This window comes from Calidris pugnax, unplaced genomic scaffold (genome assembly GCF_001431845.1).
Source record: "Calidris pugnax isolate Ruff unplaced genomic scaffold, ASM143184v1 scaffold28, whole genome shotgun sequence".
NCBI classification, from domain to species: Eukaryota; Metazoa; Chordata; class Aves; order Charadriiformes; family Scolopacidae; genus Calidris; species Calidris pugnax.
Window position 1 is genome coordinate 10,010,776 of NW_015090842.1, and position 16,069 is coordinate 10,026,844.

The 16,069-nt window shown below is 44.2% G+C and overlaps 1 protein-coding gene across 1 annotated transcript in view; it reads right to left on the bottom strand.

Moving 5' to 3' along the window:
* ANKRD11 (ankyrin repeat domain 11) overlaps positions 1–15,156 on the bottom strand; it is a 167,093-nt gene extending 151,937 nt beyond the window's left edge. Inside the window, 1 exon segment of the mRNA XM_014942297.1 lies at positions 14,956–15,156. The gene's annotated coding sequence lies outside the window, so the exon portion shown is untranslated.
* Positions 15,157–16,069: the final 913 nt, after the last annotated feature.

The following is a 16,069-nucleotide window of genomic DNA, read 5'->3' on the forward strand; positions in this document are numbered from 1 at the left end:
GCTTAGGCTTCAGATAAGCTCCATTACCTCAGACGCAGAACTCGAGGAGGTACGAGTGCAACAAATTTGGAGGGAGGGGAAATCTAGAAATGCTTTCCAAAGTGATCCATAGGCACACTCAGAACAACCCGGCAACGCTGCCCGCACAGCTTTATGCGGCACCTTGTACAAAAACACTCATCTTTTACCCTGCTGAAATGATGAAAAAGACTTATTCTCAGAAATTGTAAAAATCACAAGTCAAGAATCTGAGAAAACGGAGGTGGGAGGGAGAACCCACAAGCAACCAGCACTACACATAGTTATTATCAACGACATGTTTTCCAGGAATCACAGAATGATTTGGGGCTGGAAGGGACCTCTGGAGATCATCCTGCCTGCCAGAGCAGGGTCACCCAGAGCAGGCTGCAGAGGAACATGTCCAGGTGGGTTTTGAATGTCTTTAGAAACAGAGACTCCACCACCTCTCTGGGCAGCCTGTTCCAGGGCTCTGTCACCCTCAAAGTAAAGAAGTTCCTCCTCACGTTTAGATGGAACATCTTCTGTTCAAGTTTGTGCCCGTTCCCTCTTGTCCTGTCACTGGGCACCACTGAAAAAAGACCATCCCCTTCCTCTTGCCACCACCCTTCAAGTATTTATAGGCATTGATCAGATCCCCCCTCAGTCTTCTCTTCTCCAGACTAGACAGACCCAAGTCCCTCAGCCTTTCCTCTTAAGAGAGATGTTCTAGTCCCCTAATCATCTTTGTAGCCCTAGAATATTTGTAGGTACCTTCTGCAACAACAGGGATTATATTCCTGCCTGGTTACAGCACCCAAGTCAGTTAGGAATCCAAATGACAAGCGCTTGAGTACAGGAAAGAAATCAAAATGCCACATATACACAAACAGTGAGGAAATTACTGCCTGTGCTCCTTTCTATAGGTTTTGCTCCCAACCCCTTGAGAGCCAGGAACAGTCCTGCCCACAGTGGCAGTGAAAGCTTTCCTCTGGCCCCTCGAGAGGACGTACGGCTAATAAAGATCATCGGATTTACGGTCATCTCACCTAAGAGCCTGGAGAAGCACACCCAGACCGCTCTACACAACCTGGGACTACTTAGAAAGAGAAGGAAAAAGGAGAAGTATTGCGCTGGATATCTGAAGGGGGAGAGGAGGAGTTACTTCCAAGAAATACACAGAAATTAGAGATAAATAACATGCCTTTAACTGAAATGCTCTCCATCCTATCGGTAGGTTACAGACCACCCATCTCCACATACCCACATGCCAAGCAGACTGTTATGTTCAGCAGGACCAGAGACACTTGCTCCTGCCTGCAGCTGCTCCTACAGAAGAAACCTCCAGCAGTGGTGTGAACTACAGAAATTGCCTTTCACTAGAATTTACAAAGACACAAATATTTCCAGAGCAATCACAACAGCCAACTATGCTCATACAGCAGCAATTACCAGAAGTGAAAAAGTGCAAAGAGAATTCCACTAGTGCTTAAAAATAATTTAAAAAGAAAAAAAAGAAAAACAACCTCTCAGTATGTTTGACTGCGACAAAATTGTAGCATCAAGTAAAATTTAATTTGATAACTTTCAGAAACTAAGTAGGTAATATATTCTTGGTCTCAAAGTTCCTTTATTTTGCCCTGCAGGTAATATGTACGCTGAGTTCTACATTTTTTTAAAGCTCCTGTCATCTTTGCCACTCGATAAAAATACAAAATAATCTGATACTGTCCTCAAAAACAGAGATCAAGATACTTATGCGTGGGCTGAAGAGCCTAAGGCTTGGTTTATCCTACCAAAACAAGCATGAAGAAAGGGAAAGATGCGGTTCCTGTGGAACCAAATTGTCCTTTAAGTGTTTTAATTGAAAGTCTGGCACTGACGGAGCCCACAAGAAACTGGGGGTTGTCAATCTAAATTCAGGAACATCTAAGCTGTTTTGAGACCTCCAGTGAATGAAAAGAAACCAGGATCTGTAATCTCAAATATCTAGTTTCAATGTGTTTCAGGTATTCCTCAAGATGTGCGCTTTTTTTCAATTAATTAAACAACACTAGTTACGGTATTTACATACATAACAACCAGACTCAGCTTCCAACACCAATACCCTCGGCGAACCCCTGAGGAATTACAGCACACCATTGTTCTCCACTTTTTAAATACTCCAAACCTCATGCTTGTAAGGGGAATGGGAAACGATGCTTGTGTAGGGTACATTTCTATGTCATTTTTTATAGAAAAGAGACTTGAAAAGTTCAAATAAAAATTCTATAGTTCATTCCAGTAAGGCAAAAGATCATATAAAAGTGTTTAACTACTTTTATGTTTGAATTGCATTAAACTAAAAAACTAATTATCAGCAGAAACCTAACATTTCATTGAGTTTAACCCTTAGAAACACACAACAGGCAGCTGAGCAATAAACTCTGAAATTATTGGGCATTCTAACTTAATTACTGGTCTGGCTTCTTCATATCAGACATTTAAAGTTCTTTACTCTCAAGAATTCTCAGAATTGTTAACCTCTTAAAATTACCGTGAAAGCAGCCTGAAAGGTACTTGGCAGAGTAAAAAAAACTGGGGCTGTCAGAAGAGTCCCAGCTCCCAGCACGACCTGAAAGCTTAAATCACTGAAGTAAAGAAGCAACTCGTTTTTTCTTGGCGTGATGTGGCAGAAGAGCAAAGCAAGCCTGAACAGTTTCCACTGAACCAGATTTTTCAATTCTGTGCACACAATTAAGAGTTCTGGAAATCCACAAGCATGTTCCCTCCTCTCTCCTCCTTCACCCTTACCACCCTTCTGTGGCTTCTCTGATGAGTGGAAAGTATTAAGTCAAAATACAGCTTCTGCAGTTTCCTTAACCAACCTTGGACCGGAGCTCAAGGCTACAGCTTGCCCTTCTGTATCAGCAAGCAGAGACAAGACTCGGTCTGACGGTCTGGAGGACAGGCTGTTTTCCACGCTATGGTTTAGTCTGTGTAAGTTAAAAAAAAACAACCCTGCCTTAGCTTTTAAAAAATACTAAATACCTTAAAGATTATGCACTTCTATCAGCACACAGATAAAGAAGTCTTAGCTATACTAGCAATGCTTGCCTAATAACAGCATTAACCTACATCAAGTAGCCATCTCTGACAGGGATAGAAATAAGAAAACCCAAAAATTATTTTCCTCTGTCACTTCAGCAGCCTGGGAAGGTGCAGGCAGCCGTGTTTGTCAGCCCCAGCACTTCCAAACAATCCTCCAGACCCTTACCATTTCTTGTCTTTCAGAACTCCTATATGAAATATAATTACCTAAGACTGCTGGGTCTTTCCAGCCTGGTTGAATCCCTTCCCAAAAAGAGGCATAATCAGGCTCGTTTCTTTATTAAATGATCTGCACGTGCAAAGCAAAGAACCACTGTCTTGCTTTGGAAGAACACGTCATCATTACTGGTACACCAATATGCACGTTAAGCACATGAGAATGTGCTTTTTCCGAGAAAACCATCAGCACAGAACAGCAGCATCGTATCTGCTTTCAAATAACCTGAACTGCTTTGCTATCCAGCCATAAAATTCAGCATCCAAATGTACAGAAGCCTCAAGCTGTTTATTTTATAGTAAGCTGTTAATTCCTAAGGTGTTTGGAAGAGACAGAGGATGCACAATGCTGTGGATATTCAAAGCAGAAACGTTCCATGATTATTTTTAGTTCGCATGAAAATGACAAGACATTGTAACTTCTGTGTCCTAAACATTCGCTGAGCCACACCTGAGAAGTAGTAGATTTTTCAATGCAATTATTCTATGGTCAGATAATATAGAGACAGTATAAATAGCAATTTATTTTTTTTTAAAAGCTCAGAGTATAGCAGTGTACATGTAGACATGTAAAATGAAGGGCAATATAGTTGAAAAAAATCAAACATTTTAGAAAGCATTATCCAGGAAAAAACTTTCAGGTCAACATAGAAACTAACACACAGTAAATTCAAGTAAACAGTAGCACATAAAGACAACAAATGCTCTTCTCGAGCATACAAACAAGAGGTAATAAAGGAAAACTGGCACTACTAGAGTCAGCAGCATGAGCAGTAATATTCCTTGAGCTTGACAATTAGAAAGGTTTATGGTGAAAACTAAAAGAAATTAATCAAATGCTAAAAAAAGCGTACATCCAAAAGCTACAGATTTTAAGTTTTTAGCAAAAAGCGGCCAGAAAATTACTCAATTCCTGTCCACAGGTACCTATAAAAGAATTGCAACAGATTCATCTGGCAAACAAATTAAGCTGCCAGTTTTCTAGCTTACATTTGCCATAGACATCCTAGAAACTTACCACGTGCACTAAAAAACAAAACCAACCCCCAGTGACCATGGGGAATTTCTACCATTTGAGATCCAGAAGATGCATGATAAAGAATATGCTGATACACCATCAAAAGGGACACCCAAAGGTGAGTTTCAAAGACAAATGAAAGTACTGCCCATCTTTACCAGCTCCAAAAAATCCCCATCACCCTGAACAGAATGAAGCCAAGCAAAAAATCTTGAAGCTTCAACTTGCCCTAATTAAGCTCTAAAATGCTGGCCTTCAACAACCCAAGGAAGACAAGAAGTATGTTCTCGGGAATTAAACCAGTAATTTAAAGTTAGATCACAGCTGCTGACTTATTTCAGGTACCTTCTCCTTTTCATTCCTACTAAATACAAGTGCGAAGTGGGACAAAGACTTTCCATCATTAGACTGAATACCTTCCCTGGGACTTCAGGAAGAGACCTTTACTCATCAGTTCCACTCAAATTCCCTTTGTAAATTCTTCTAAGGGAACGAAGGAGGGTTAACAATGCTACTATGCCCAGAAGAGCACCACTTTCTTTAAAAATATGAGTCTGCAGTTTCTTCCTCCGTGCTCAATTTTAACACATTGAGAAAATACAAACCATTCCTTTTCAGAAAAAAAAATAAAAAGAGTGACAGCCATATTTGTCACCTTTACAGTCTCAGATATTTGCAACCATGCAATTCCGTAGCAAATTGGATACAGGTTACTATTAATAACTGAACTATTTCCTTTCTGAAAGCTGATTTGTGAGAAGGATGCAAGCATCCCATTTTAAAACATACTAATTAGCCAAGGAGGAGCCAAGGAAGTCACTGTTCAGTCTTCAAGAACATACACATAGTCTCTTTCAAAGAGGAAGAAACCAGAGCAAACATCCAAAGAGCACACAATCATTTGCTCCAAGCAGTGGCACACAACCTCCTCAGCCAAGAAAATTCTGTGTAGTCATACAAAAACGACAACCAGAGAATTCAACAACTTCGACACAGGTTTCTTTTCTTAAGAATATGCAGGTCTCACTCAAAAGCTCACAGCCAGATACGTACAGCCATTACAGAGATTAAATGACACCGTTACCTGCCATAGCAGCAGACCTGGCTTCATGACCCAGGAGGTCCCCAGAAAGTGATGGGAAAAATATAATTGTTAAAATGTACTCAAGTCTTCAGTTTCCAGAGTTATGGCAAGTGCCTCACAATCACCTCAAATTACACAGCAAGAAGAAACCGTAAAGGAAGCGCCTCCTTGATTTACACATGGCATCTCTCCCCTATTGTCTAGGTCCTAGCGAGTTAAGGTCAGAATAAAAAAAGAGATTCTTTAAAAATACCACAGAAATTGAAAGCACCGACAGCTTCCACTGATTATTCTTTTCCCCTTCTATTATAAGCCCTGAACAGGTTTAAGTAGCAGTTGCCATCATTAAAGAAGTTGCTCCCCTCCCATTTTCCATTCTCCTGGAAAATGAACATCCTGGCAGCACCGGTAACGGCGATGAAGCAGCAGCTGCCGCAGCCTCACCGAGCTACGGAGAGCGGGGCTGGGAAATGGTACGGGGAGGGCACAGGCCACCTCAGCCAGAGACTCACCAGAAACCAGTACTAAATAATAGAATAAGGGAGTCAGACGTCTGGCTGCGTACATTAGAGGTACCCCAGCTCCTCAGGAGGGGTCGAGGGCTGCGGGTGAAGTTACCGGTTACGGCTCCATAAAGCTGAGCAGGGAGATCTGCCCCCGGATCAGCTGTCGGATCCCCCCTTTCTCCCTCGGGCCACTTCGGGAGCTTGTCCGTAAATCAGCTTAACCTGCCAGCCCAGCAGAAAACCTCCTCACTGTCCTCTGCCCGCTGCTCTCCCAGCTCCGAAGGGGCTGAACTGGCTGGTGTGCCCCAGGGGAAGAGGCACCGCTCGCCCCGGGAGCGTGGGGGGGACCCTCACACCCCCCGCGGCAGCACCGAACCGGCTCCGGCCGTGTCACCAAACCACACCCCGAGAAAATCCACAAACACCCCGCGAAAAGGGCATATCCCTTCCTTCAAACACACGGCCGTCCAAACAAACAGCACAGAGGGTGGCAAGGAAAACGCTCAGAGGACAAAAGGACAGAGAGTTAGGATTAAACCCAGTCCCTTGATCCCCGGCCAAATGGCCTACCCATACGCCCACGCAACTTCCAGAGCCAATTTAAAATCCTGAGTGTGCTATCCTTCAGGTTATAAAATCATATTTAGACACACATTTGCAGCGTTCTTTGCTCTGTTGGTGGCTAAAAACAATTCCTTTGTCATCAAATCTTGCTTCGGCAAGCTGACATGACGTTTTTAACTCAGGAAATAAGATAATTACGGTTCAAGGTAAACAACTACAACTGTGCATCACAAACAGTTTCTAATTTTAAGCCCAAGTCCCTCTAACCCCATCCATATTTTAAAGAAAGTTTCCTTACAAATGGTGGAGGTTGTCTGAGTAGCTTGTGAGTGAGCCCTGGCGCTGATTAGCATCAGCAGCAGGTCTCGGGGAAGCACGGGCAGGTGTAGCAGATAAAAAGCCTGGCAGATGCAGCAGGTGAGCTCCTGTATCAAAACGAGTCAAGGTAAGCCAAACATGAAAGGAGAGAAAATACACTCTGAATCTTAAATAGCTCAGGAGGTAAAAAACTGCGTCTCATCTCTCCTAGGAACACGGAGAGAAACAGTCAGCACCGAGACCAAAGCTACACGTACTTACGCAATGTTTGTTGCAAGTCATTTTATATCCCGGACCTCAAACGCCCCACTGCAGCTTCCCCAGTGGCACAAACAGCACGAATTCAAGTTGTAACTCGCTGCCAGTGTATCAGCCACCGAGTTGTTCAACACACGGCAGTAAACTCACCTACAGCCATCCGCGCCGTGTCTAAACTAGCCCTGGCGCTACTGCTGCCATAAAACCTTCTCCAAAGTTACCTGGAAACAAAGCCCTACAACAAACAGAACCATCGCCGCCGAGCCCTCGTAAGCCAGAAATGCTGAAGCACAACATCTGAATTTGCCTGCAACTACAAATGAGGGATTGAGGGCAGCAAGAGCTGCCTGCCTCCAAGATGAATCATTACACGCAGAGGTAGCAATAACTCCAAGTACTGCTTATAGGTGTGAGCCTGGTAGGCTTTCATTCTCCCTCATCCGAGGAGGTACTAAATTACAACCCAATGAATGCGGCTGAACGAGGGAATGTAGTAGAACAAGCGAGATGCGATAGAGACAAAGCATTCTTAAACAGTCTTATTGCTTAGAAGAGACAGAAGTGGCCAAAACTATTCAAGCAGCCAGTTGTGAGAACGTTGCAGCTTCTGCAGAAGGCTGAACAGCAAAGAGGGATCACGTGGCCAAGCCTGGGCGGCTTGGGAGAGCTCGCTCCTCCAAAACTTTTCATCATTAAACGTTTTCAAACCACCCCACCCCATTTTTGCTATTGTTGTCAGAGAGGGAATTCCAACCAGAACAATTATTTCCACCACATCTTTTTTTTTTCCTGTTGGAAGAAAAAAAATGGTAATACTGCACAGCAGAAATACAATTTATGCAGCAGTTCATCGAGTAACACAAGTCTCCTTCCTAAAGAAAAAAGGATTAACGTGCCTTGAGCCCATTGTGCAGCAGCACGAATGTATTTTTAGATACAAACACTTGAAGGCAGCGCTATGGTGGAAGTCTCCCAGGTTGAAGTCAGCCGTGGGAGGTTAATCTCCCTACACCCTAGAGAGGGCAGTTCATTAAGAGCCTGTTCAGAGCAGAAGGAAACAATTCACCCACTCCCTGAAGAAATCCCTCTTCCCACGACTTGCACACAAGGCAGATCCCTCTGAACTCTCCACCGCCCCACATCTCATCCCCATTTGCACCACGTCCAGGCTGCTTTCGAAAGCACGCTTCCCCTCCTGGTATCTGTCACAATTAATGGAGCTAAATTCAATGCTGTCTTCAGGGCACAAACCCGGGACACAAAGCAGCTCCAAGTCAACCCAAGCATCCAAGAAAAGGAGGGAGCAGAACGGCAGTTTGACTTTATAATGTTTTATCTGCAATTAACACTTTCTCGTGACTTCTGATAAGGTATTAGCTGTCAGACCAAACCCAGGGGCAAATAAGTGAACCTTAAAATATTCTCAAAGTGAAGCTTCAGAAAGAATCAAATACTCTCTGCCACCAAAACAACTCTGTTCTTCTTGTGCTAACAAATGAATGTTTGCCCCAATAATCAGGTAAAGGAGTCTATTCTACAAGCCCACAAAAGGTAACTTGGTCACCACAGGCATGAGTTCATGCCTAGAACTGCGCTCACATTACAATTCATCAAGCAGCCCTTCAGGACCACAGCTCTGGGAAAAAAACCACCCCAAAGGCTTGCTGAGATACTGCCTCAGAGCTGGGAACAAGTCAAAACCATAAGCTGTCTCCAAGTTAGCCATCATACACACTCATTTATATACAGACTATAGGGTCATGAGGGTTTTTTTGTTTGCCTTAAAGAAGTTAAGCAGACTGCCCAGCTATGCTCTATCAATATAATAATAAAGTAACATCCCCTTGACTCGAACCACAGACTAAACAGCCACCTCTACCCTCATTCCCATATGAGGCTCTTCCTATGATATTGGAAACGTGTCGCTAAATTACACAAATTAATAGTAAATTCTGAGCATTTATGTGACAACAGGTAGGAAAAAGGAGGAAGAATTCAAAAAGTTTACACAAGACCCAAACACCCTGACTCCAGCCAAGCCATTTTTCAGACTTTTATGAAAACTAGATTGGCCATTGACAATGATTCACATCTGCTTCTTGTAAACAGCAAAAGAGTCCCAACATCACACAATGAAAGACACAGAAATACACAAAGGTCAACAGAGGTGAGTAACATCTATTAGCAAGGCTACTGCGTACCCACAGCAAACACACCGCACTGTGCTTATACACCTCAAAAAATAGTTCGCTTATAATAGCTCACAGCTTCCACGGAAGGTGAGCAAAATTGTACTAAAATATGGTGTGTAGGTATGAGAAAAATAAAGCCTGATTCAGCCCTGCCTCCCCTCCTTAGCCTTACCTCCTCCAAACGCTTTAAATAGGATGTTATCACTACTTGTTTATACGCCATTACAGGAAAAAAAATTGCTTGGTTTCTTAATACTGCGTTACAGAACAAAATGTTACTCAATTCTTTCTGTAAAGTACGAAGAAATAACTGAGAGACCATATGCATCTGAAGGCATCCACGTGCTGGAGTAATCCGGACTTACGTAACCGACAATTGGCATCAAACCACGAGGAGCAGGAAAGGAAGGACCAACACACAAATCTTCTTTAAGACCTAAAACCAAACTAAAAATTCATTTTGAGGAGTCTCATTCAGGAGGGAAGTGAAATTCGCATCTCTCAAGTTACAATTTAAGGTTTTCTGCCGTGAGAGTACACAGGCAAAAGAGAATCCCTTGTGGCTGATTTTGTCTCCTTTAGCTCATCCCTGTTAAGCAAAAATGAATCATTTGCTAATTGACGAGTTCAGTTTGAACCGATGCCACCATGATTCTTATCTCAGTAGCTGGAAGGCAAGTCCTTCCAAGGTTTCAACAAGCCATCGACAAAGGTAGAGGCCAGCACCCTTCTATTTTCTCCGTGCATCCTAAAATGTCAGGGATCTGCGTGAAGATACTCCTGGAGATCATGTTGTTCTTTACCCTTGAAGTCACAGTAAAGAAAAGAAAGCACCCATTCCTATGTGAGTAGAGGATCCACCGGAGCCCCCAGCCCCATCTGGATGAGGGCAAAGCCCACCATCAGGCTGTGGCGTGTGCTGTAACACAGGGGTAGTACCTATAGCCCTAAACCACCTCTACCTTGGGATGAACCCACTATTCTCAGCTGTAAAATCAGCTTCCTACCGCCAGCTGCAGTGGACATATATAACACATCTGCATTTTCTGAGCCCGGGGGTTCATGAGAGGAAGTAAATCAAAGGGAAACGTAGGCACAGTTCAGAAGAACAGCAGCCCTGGCGTGTGGCAGATGTGGACATGGAGGCCAAAAACAGGCCCAAAATTCATAGAGGGGCAACAAATGTGAATAAAATCCATCCTCATCCCCTTTCTACCTGCTCTCAGCCCAAAGGCAACATTTCTTCTCCCTAGAAGCATAATTAAGGCCTTTGGTATCACTGATAGACAAAGCTCACTGTTCCAGGCTTTGGGTGGAAGAGAAGGTGTTTCTCGAGCTGCAACCCCCACCGCAAAGGCACAGACACATCATTACGAAAAGCAAGTCAACTTTTTATGCATAGATAAGGATAACAAATGTTTCATTGCTGTGTTTCAAACGTTTAAGATCTTAAGCTGAACCACAGGAAAGAGCATTACTAGTTAGGCTATTATGGCAAATGAAAAGAGAATTGAAAATGAAGTCTAACTGACACTAAATTTAAGCAACTATATATCAATTCCACAATCATCGTAATACATAGGCAGTTCTTGCGACAAAACTTCTGCAGAACAGAAAAACACCCTTGATAACTCTGAATATTAAGCTGAGGTACCACAGGCACCTTACAGTTTATATAAATAAAGTGCCTCCTGCAAATAATCATGGTTCCTTCAGTGAAAACTGCAGCATGATTAACAGAGGTCCATTATAAAGGCAATGCATAACCTAGCTCCTGTGAGTAGTCACTGCCACATCGGACTGCGTTTCCATGGCAACCAGGGAGGAAAATATAAAGCAAATTACAGTTAAATGAAAATTATTCTCCATGACAATATATGTTAATGCAGGAACATTTGCAAGGCCATTCTGGATAAAATGTTTACATTCGCACATGTGTTTACAAAAATAAATAAAAGGCAGGCTATAACAGCTAATGGATCATCCAAAGATAAGGATCATAGTCTTTTTTTTTTTTTCAAGTTTTAATGTATTCAGAATAAAATTCTTCAAGCTAACAGAATGGAAAACAAACCATCTTAACAAAGGTATTTGCACATTTAGATATGGTATACATTCTTCAAGAAAGAGTTCTGCAGAAGATGTAACATGTAGGGTTTTGAATGTTGTGATCCTTTAATTTTCTTGGCTGCAAACAAAGAGCACATTTATACCTCCTCGTCCCAGGAGAAAATGTTTTAAACGAGAGGCTAAGTCACTCAGAATATTTATAGAGTTCTGACTGAAACTGGAATAGTGACTTATTTTCATCAGCTATAGCTTACTTATTGAAAACTGAACAGTGTTTTATACCTCGGCATTTGCAGAACTGACTCTACAGCTGGAAGAGCCTTATACCTCACCAGCTTTAAAAGCAGCACAGGTCAATGAGAACCCCTTGACAAGATACTTGTACAAAGGCCCACAATTAAGGCTTTAAAAGGTTATCCCACTCTCCCACCACGATTTCCTCGCCTAAACAGTCCTTTTTTTAGGGACTATATCTCAGTTTTAAAATATCTTCTGAAGCCTGAGTGAAGTTAATTGGAATGAGGCTTGTTCAAGAGGCAGCCACTTTTTCTTTTTTTTTTTTAAACTCACTTGGCTCCTACCCCAAAGAAAAGCCCAAAGAAAGAAAGTAGGTTATAAACTGACTTACAGTCTCTTTTCCACTCTGAAGCGCCACGTTTTAAGAACGGTTTAAAATACTCCATTAGAAAAAAGCACTCCTCTCAGCCGCGTTTCACGGTTCCCCCTGCCAAGTTCCTTTCCCATGGAAATGGTCTGCCTGTTCCGCGAGTAACACAGGTGCAGGTTTCTTAGGAAGAAGACCCAGAAAGAGCACAAGGCACTTTTTGAACCCGTTTCAGCGAGCGGGGAGCACAGAAGATGCCATTCACTCCGCTGGCACATCCGAACTGGCTCCGCACACGCTCCCGCTGACCCCTGCATCTGCCTCCTGCCTCCACCTACAGAACAACACTTGAATCATGAGGATCATAACTTTTTATGACAGCGGGAAAACTGCAATATTCTCCACAAGTTCACTCCACCCTGCACATAAAACCGCTCATAGGTTCAACCATAAAGCAAACTACCTGCTTTGAAGTTCGGCTCGAAGCCCGGCGCACGTTATAAAGCCGATGTGAAAAAATGCAGCCTATTAACGTTTTACATAAACCACGCTCGTGGAAAGCATCATTCGTTAATCATTTGGTGCGACTGTTGACAAAAGCAAGTCAGGTCAGAGAGTAACCGGGAAACAAAACTCTTCACAGGTGAGCTCAGGTTACCCACAAACACCAAATTCTCATACCACCACATGGATTCCAGCCATGCTCCACTTTCCCCAAGGATGGCTGGCTACAGAGCCCGCCGTAGCATCACCATTGTCATTTCAAGTAATTTAGTCACTGATCTCAGTACAACCACGATTCCCTCCACCTTTCTCTCTACAGCGCCATGCAGGCAATCTCCACACAACGCAAAGAAAACAGCTACAAATCCTAGACTAAAAAAAAAAAAGAAAAAAAAAAAATCTATCTGCAAATCGAACTACAGTAGCAGTTGCTAGGTTCCTTTTAAAGCCTTCACTAATTGCTAGGATTGTGTTTCTCCTGAAGCTCCTCACTGCAGTGGTGGAGGGGTCGAATGTTGTTTTCACAAAAGAACTTCTAAAACCACAGGCTGCATGTCTGCAGCAGCCAGTATTTATATTCTGTGCACAAATCAGATTACGTGTACACACACTATCCCCGCCAGTCTCCAAGCAGATGAATCCCACCGGGCCCTGCCACCTTTTGGGATGCCAGGGCCATGGGGTCGGGTACCCTGCTTTCTGCCGATGGGCGCTCCATCCTCCTGCGGAGAACTGGCTCACTCTGCCAAAACGCATCCGCATTAGAAAAGTCATTTTCTCTGCAAGTGTAAGCAAATACAGGCTAACATGAAGTAAAATTCTAGAGAACACCACGCAGCTTGCAGCTTTCCTGCCCTAGGAAAAAGGGGGGAAGGGGGCTGAGGGGAAAGCCAGGCTGGGAGGCAATCCTGAGCCCGCAGCACTGCCACCAGAGCCCCCATCTACCCCGCTCTGCTGTGAGCCACATCCAGTCCACTACCACCAGATGGACCAGCTCTGGAGAGACTGTCAGGAGGATTCTTGCAGATTTCAATTACCTGCACTGTTCCGTAAGAGTAAATTTTGCCTACAACTACTGGTAATGGTGTGGGAGAGCACCCCATCGTTCAACTCCAGGACAAATCCATAAAACAGAAAGATCCAAAGAGCTCATCACTGGTGACGGTGACACAGAAGACTTAACAAGCCATTAGTGGTGAGCACAACAGGCGTACACAGCAGACCCAAGCTGCCACCACCCCAAACTCCCATCCCTGGCAGAAGTCTCCATGCCCTCAGATCCTTCACCTCTCAACGCTACTGCAGCTTCACTCCCATTTCCAAGCACTTTCCTCCCACCATGCAAAAACACGGCCCAGATCGGGAGAGGGAGATGAAGATGCAGGATGATCTCAGAGAAAAGGAGAAAGGCAGGAACAGACGGGAGGGAACATCAAAAGGCAGACAGGCTAAAATTAGAGGCAAGAATCCTGGATGAGGAGGACCAAGGCGAGAGCAGAGAGCCGAGAGGAACCTTCATCAGATGAGGCTCCCGGGAAGGCAGGGGGGGACAGACAGAAGGGAGAAGAAATATTATGGTGGGTGAAGTAGGGGAAGCCAGCAGACAGAACAGACCGCAGAAGTAAATTCAGCATTTGAAGACTACAACCTGTAGCTTTAACTAAGGAGCACCACTCAGCACACCAGGAAAAAGCCAGAAAGTTGACTTCTCGTCTAATCTCTCCTCCCCTGGACGAAGGCTAACTCAAAGGCAATTCAGCTCTCACCACAGAACAAGTTTAACACCCCGGCACCGGCGCTCATCACAGAGGAAGTCGATTTAAATTGCCACCATCACCCACAGCAGCAAGCAGCTCTGAGTAATGCAGGGCACCTCAGATCCCAGTCAGGAAGCCAGAAGCCCTCTGGGCTGTGGCAAAATGGGGAGGGACAAACAGATCAGAGACTGGGACAGCCATCGTGCAGTACCCGATGTGTGCCAAAGGCTATGGGAAGGAAAGGGACAGGAGAAGACACAGCAGCTCTCAGCTATTCGTGTTTTGAAGACCAGCATATTCTCACAGGTCCTTTCTGAGTTGGTAGGACAAGAAGCCACATGAGTTGGAATAAGAAGGTCAATGTTCAAGGAGAACAGGCGTTCCTCTTCCAACCTGCCCGATGCATTCAACTCCTGGACTGCTCAGAAAGGTAAAGTTTTACACACGAAAACACCCAGGCTTGCTCCTTACAGACCCACGATCGAGTTCGGATAAATGTGCCTGTGCTTTTATCCGGAATGCAGCCTGTGCCGAGCTGCAAGATGAAACCAAGGAGACAGCTAGCGATGGGAAGCAGCCAAGCACTGTAACTGGAGCACCAGCTCACCCAGTGGTATTTAAACAACCATAGCACAGCCATGAGCAGGATGTTTGTTTCCACACACACCCCCCCCTGCTTCCCCGCATCTACCTATATCTCTTCCCAGCATCGGCACGGCTAATCTCATCCATCTATCTAAAGATATAACTACAGCAGTACTTTATAAATAGCCTTACATCTTCAGCCCATCCAAGGCCTGACGCAACGGCAGAACGACAGTCGGTGCAGCAAGCGCTGTGTGTTGTTACGACAACACTGACATTTCACAATCTGCAACAGCCACCATCCCGCATAACGTGGAAAACACCAGACCGAAAGTGTAAAGTCTACCCAAAAGATTACTGCTTTTCAGAGGACCCGGTCACTGCCACAGCCAGCAGGATATCAGATCTGTTACCTCCTCCCCTGCAGAAGGCAGCTATCAGGAGACCATTCCCAACGGAGAACTTCTTGGAACTTTATCTTGGCTCCTCCTCGACCCAACCGGCCTGCAGAAACCCCAGCTACTTACTAGTAATTTGGAGCTCCTGGTACAACTTGTTTACACAGAGCAGGTCATAGGATAGGCTGGAAGGTGTAAGCAGGATATAGTTTTTATGGCTCTGAACTCCTGCCCAGATAAGCTGATAAGGCTCTGTGCTGGGGGGGAGGGGAGCACTTTCATGTGTGCTTTATTTAAAATGAAGATGCAGTTAAGCATTTTATACTTAATAACAAAGTTTCTGCTCACCTTATTTTCCTTTAAAGCTACTGAATGCATTTTTTTAGGAGTTCTGAATCACATGTGCTTTCATTTCACATCAAGACATTCAGAGCAGCAGAGCACTTTCAAAACAGAGCCCTTCAGCCTCTCAGGCCTTCGGGGACAGGCTGCCTCTGGATTGTGGTGAATTTTTTAGAGGGTAACATCGTCCTTCTTTGCCATGCCGGTGATACAATTTTAGCAGCTTTATGCTGCTCTAAAGGTAAATTATTTCAGACCTTTTCTATACTGCAAAGCTGTCGGTCTCAAAAAAAAATAAATAACAGAGCCAGCTTCCTCCAGTGTTTGCATCCCCTTCCCTGGTTACCACCACCCACTGTCACACTCTCGAGACGTTGAGGTTCCTCAGCTGAGGACCTGATGCCTCCCACGCAAACAAGGACCACCTTAACATTTTTCTCAGACCAAATCCAAGAAGAAAGGAGATGCTTTCTCGCTGCTCCTGTGTGAGAAAAACATCAGCTCCCTCAATACCTGCCTGACACAAAGCTGCTTTTACACGTACTAAAAAAGTTTCTACCCTTCCC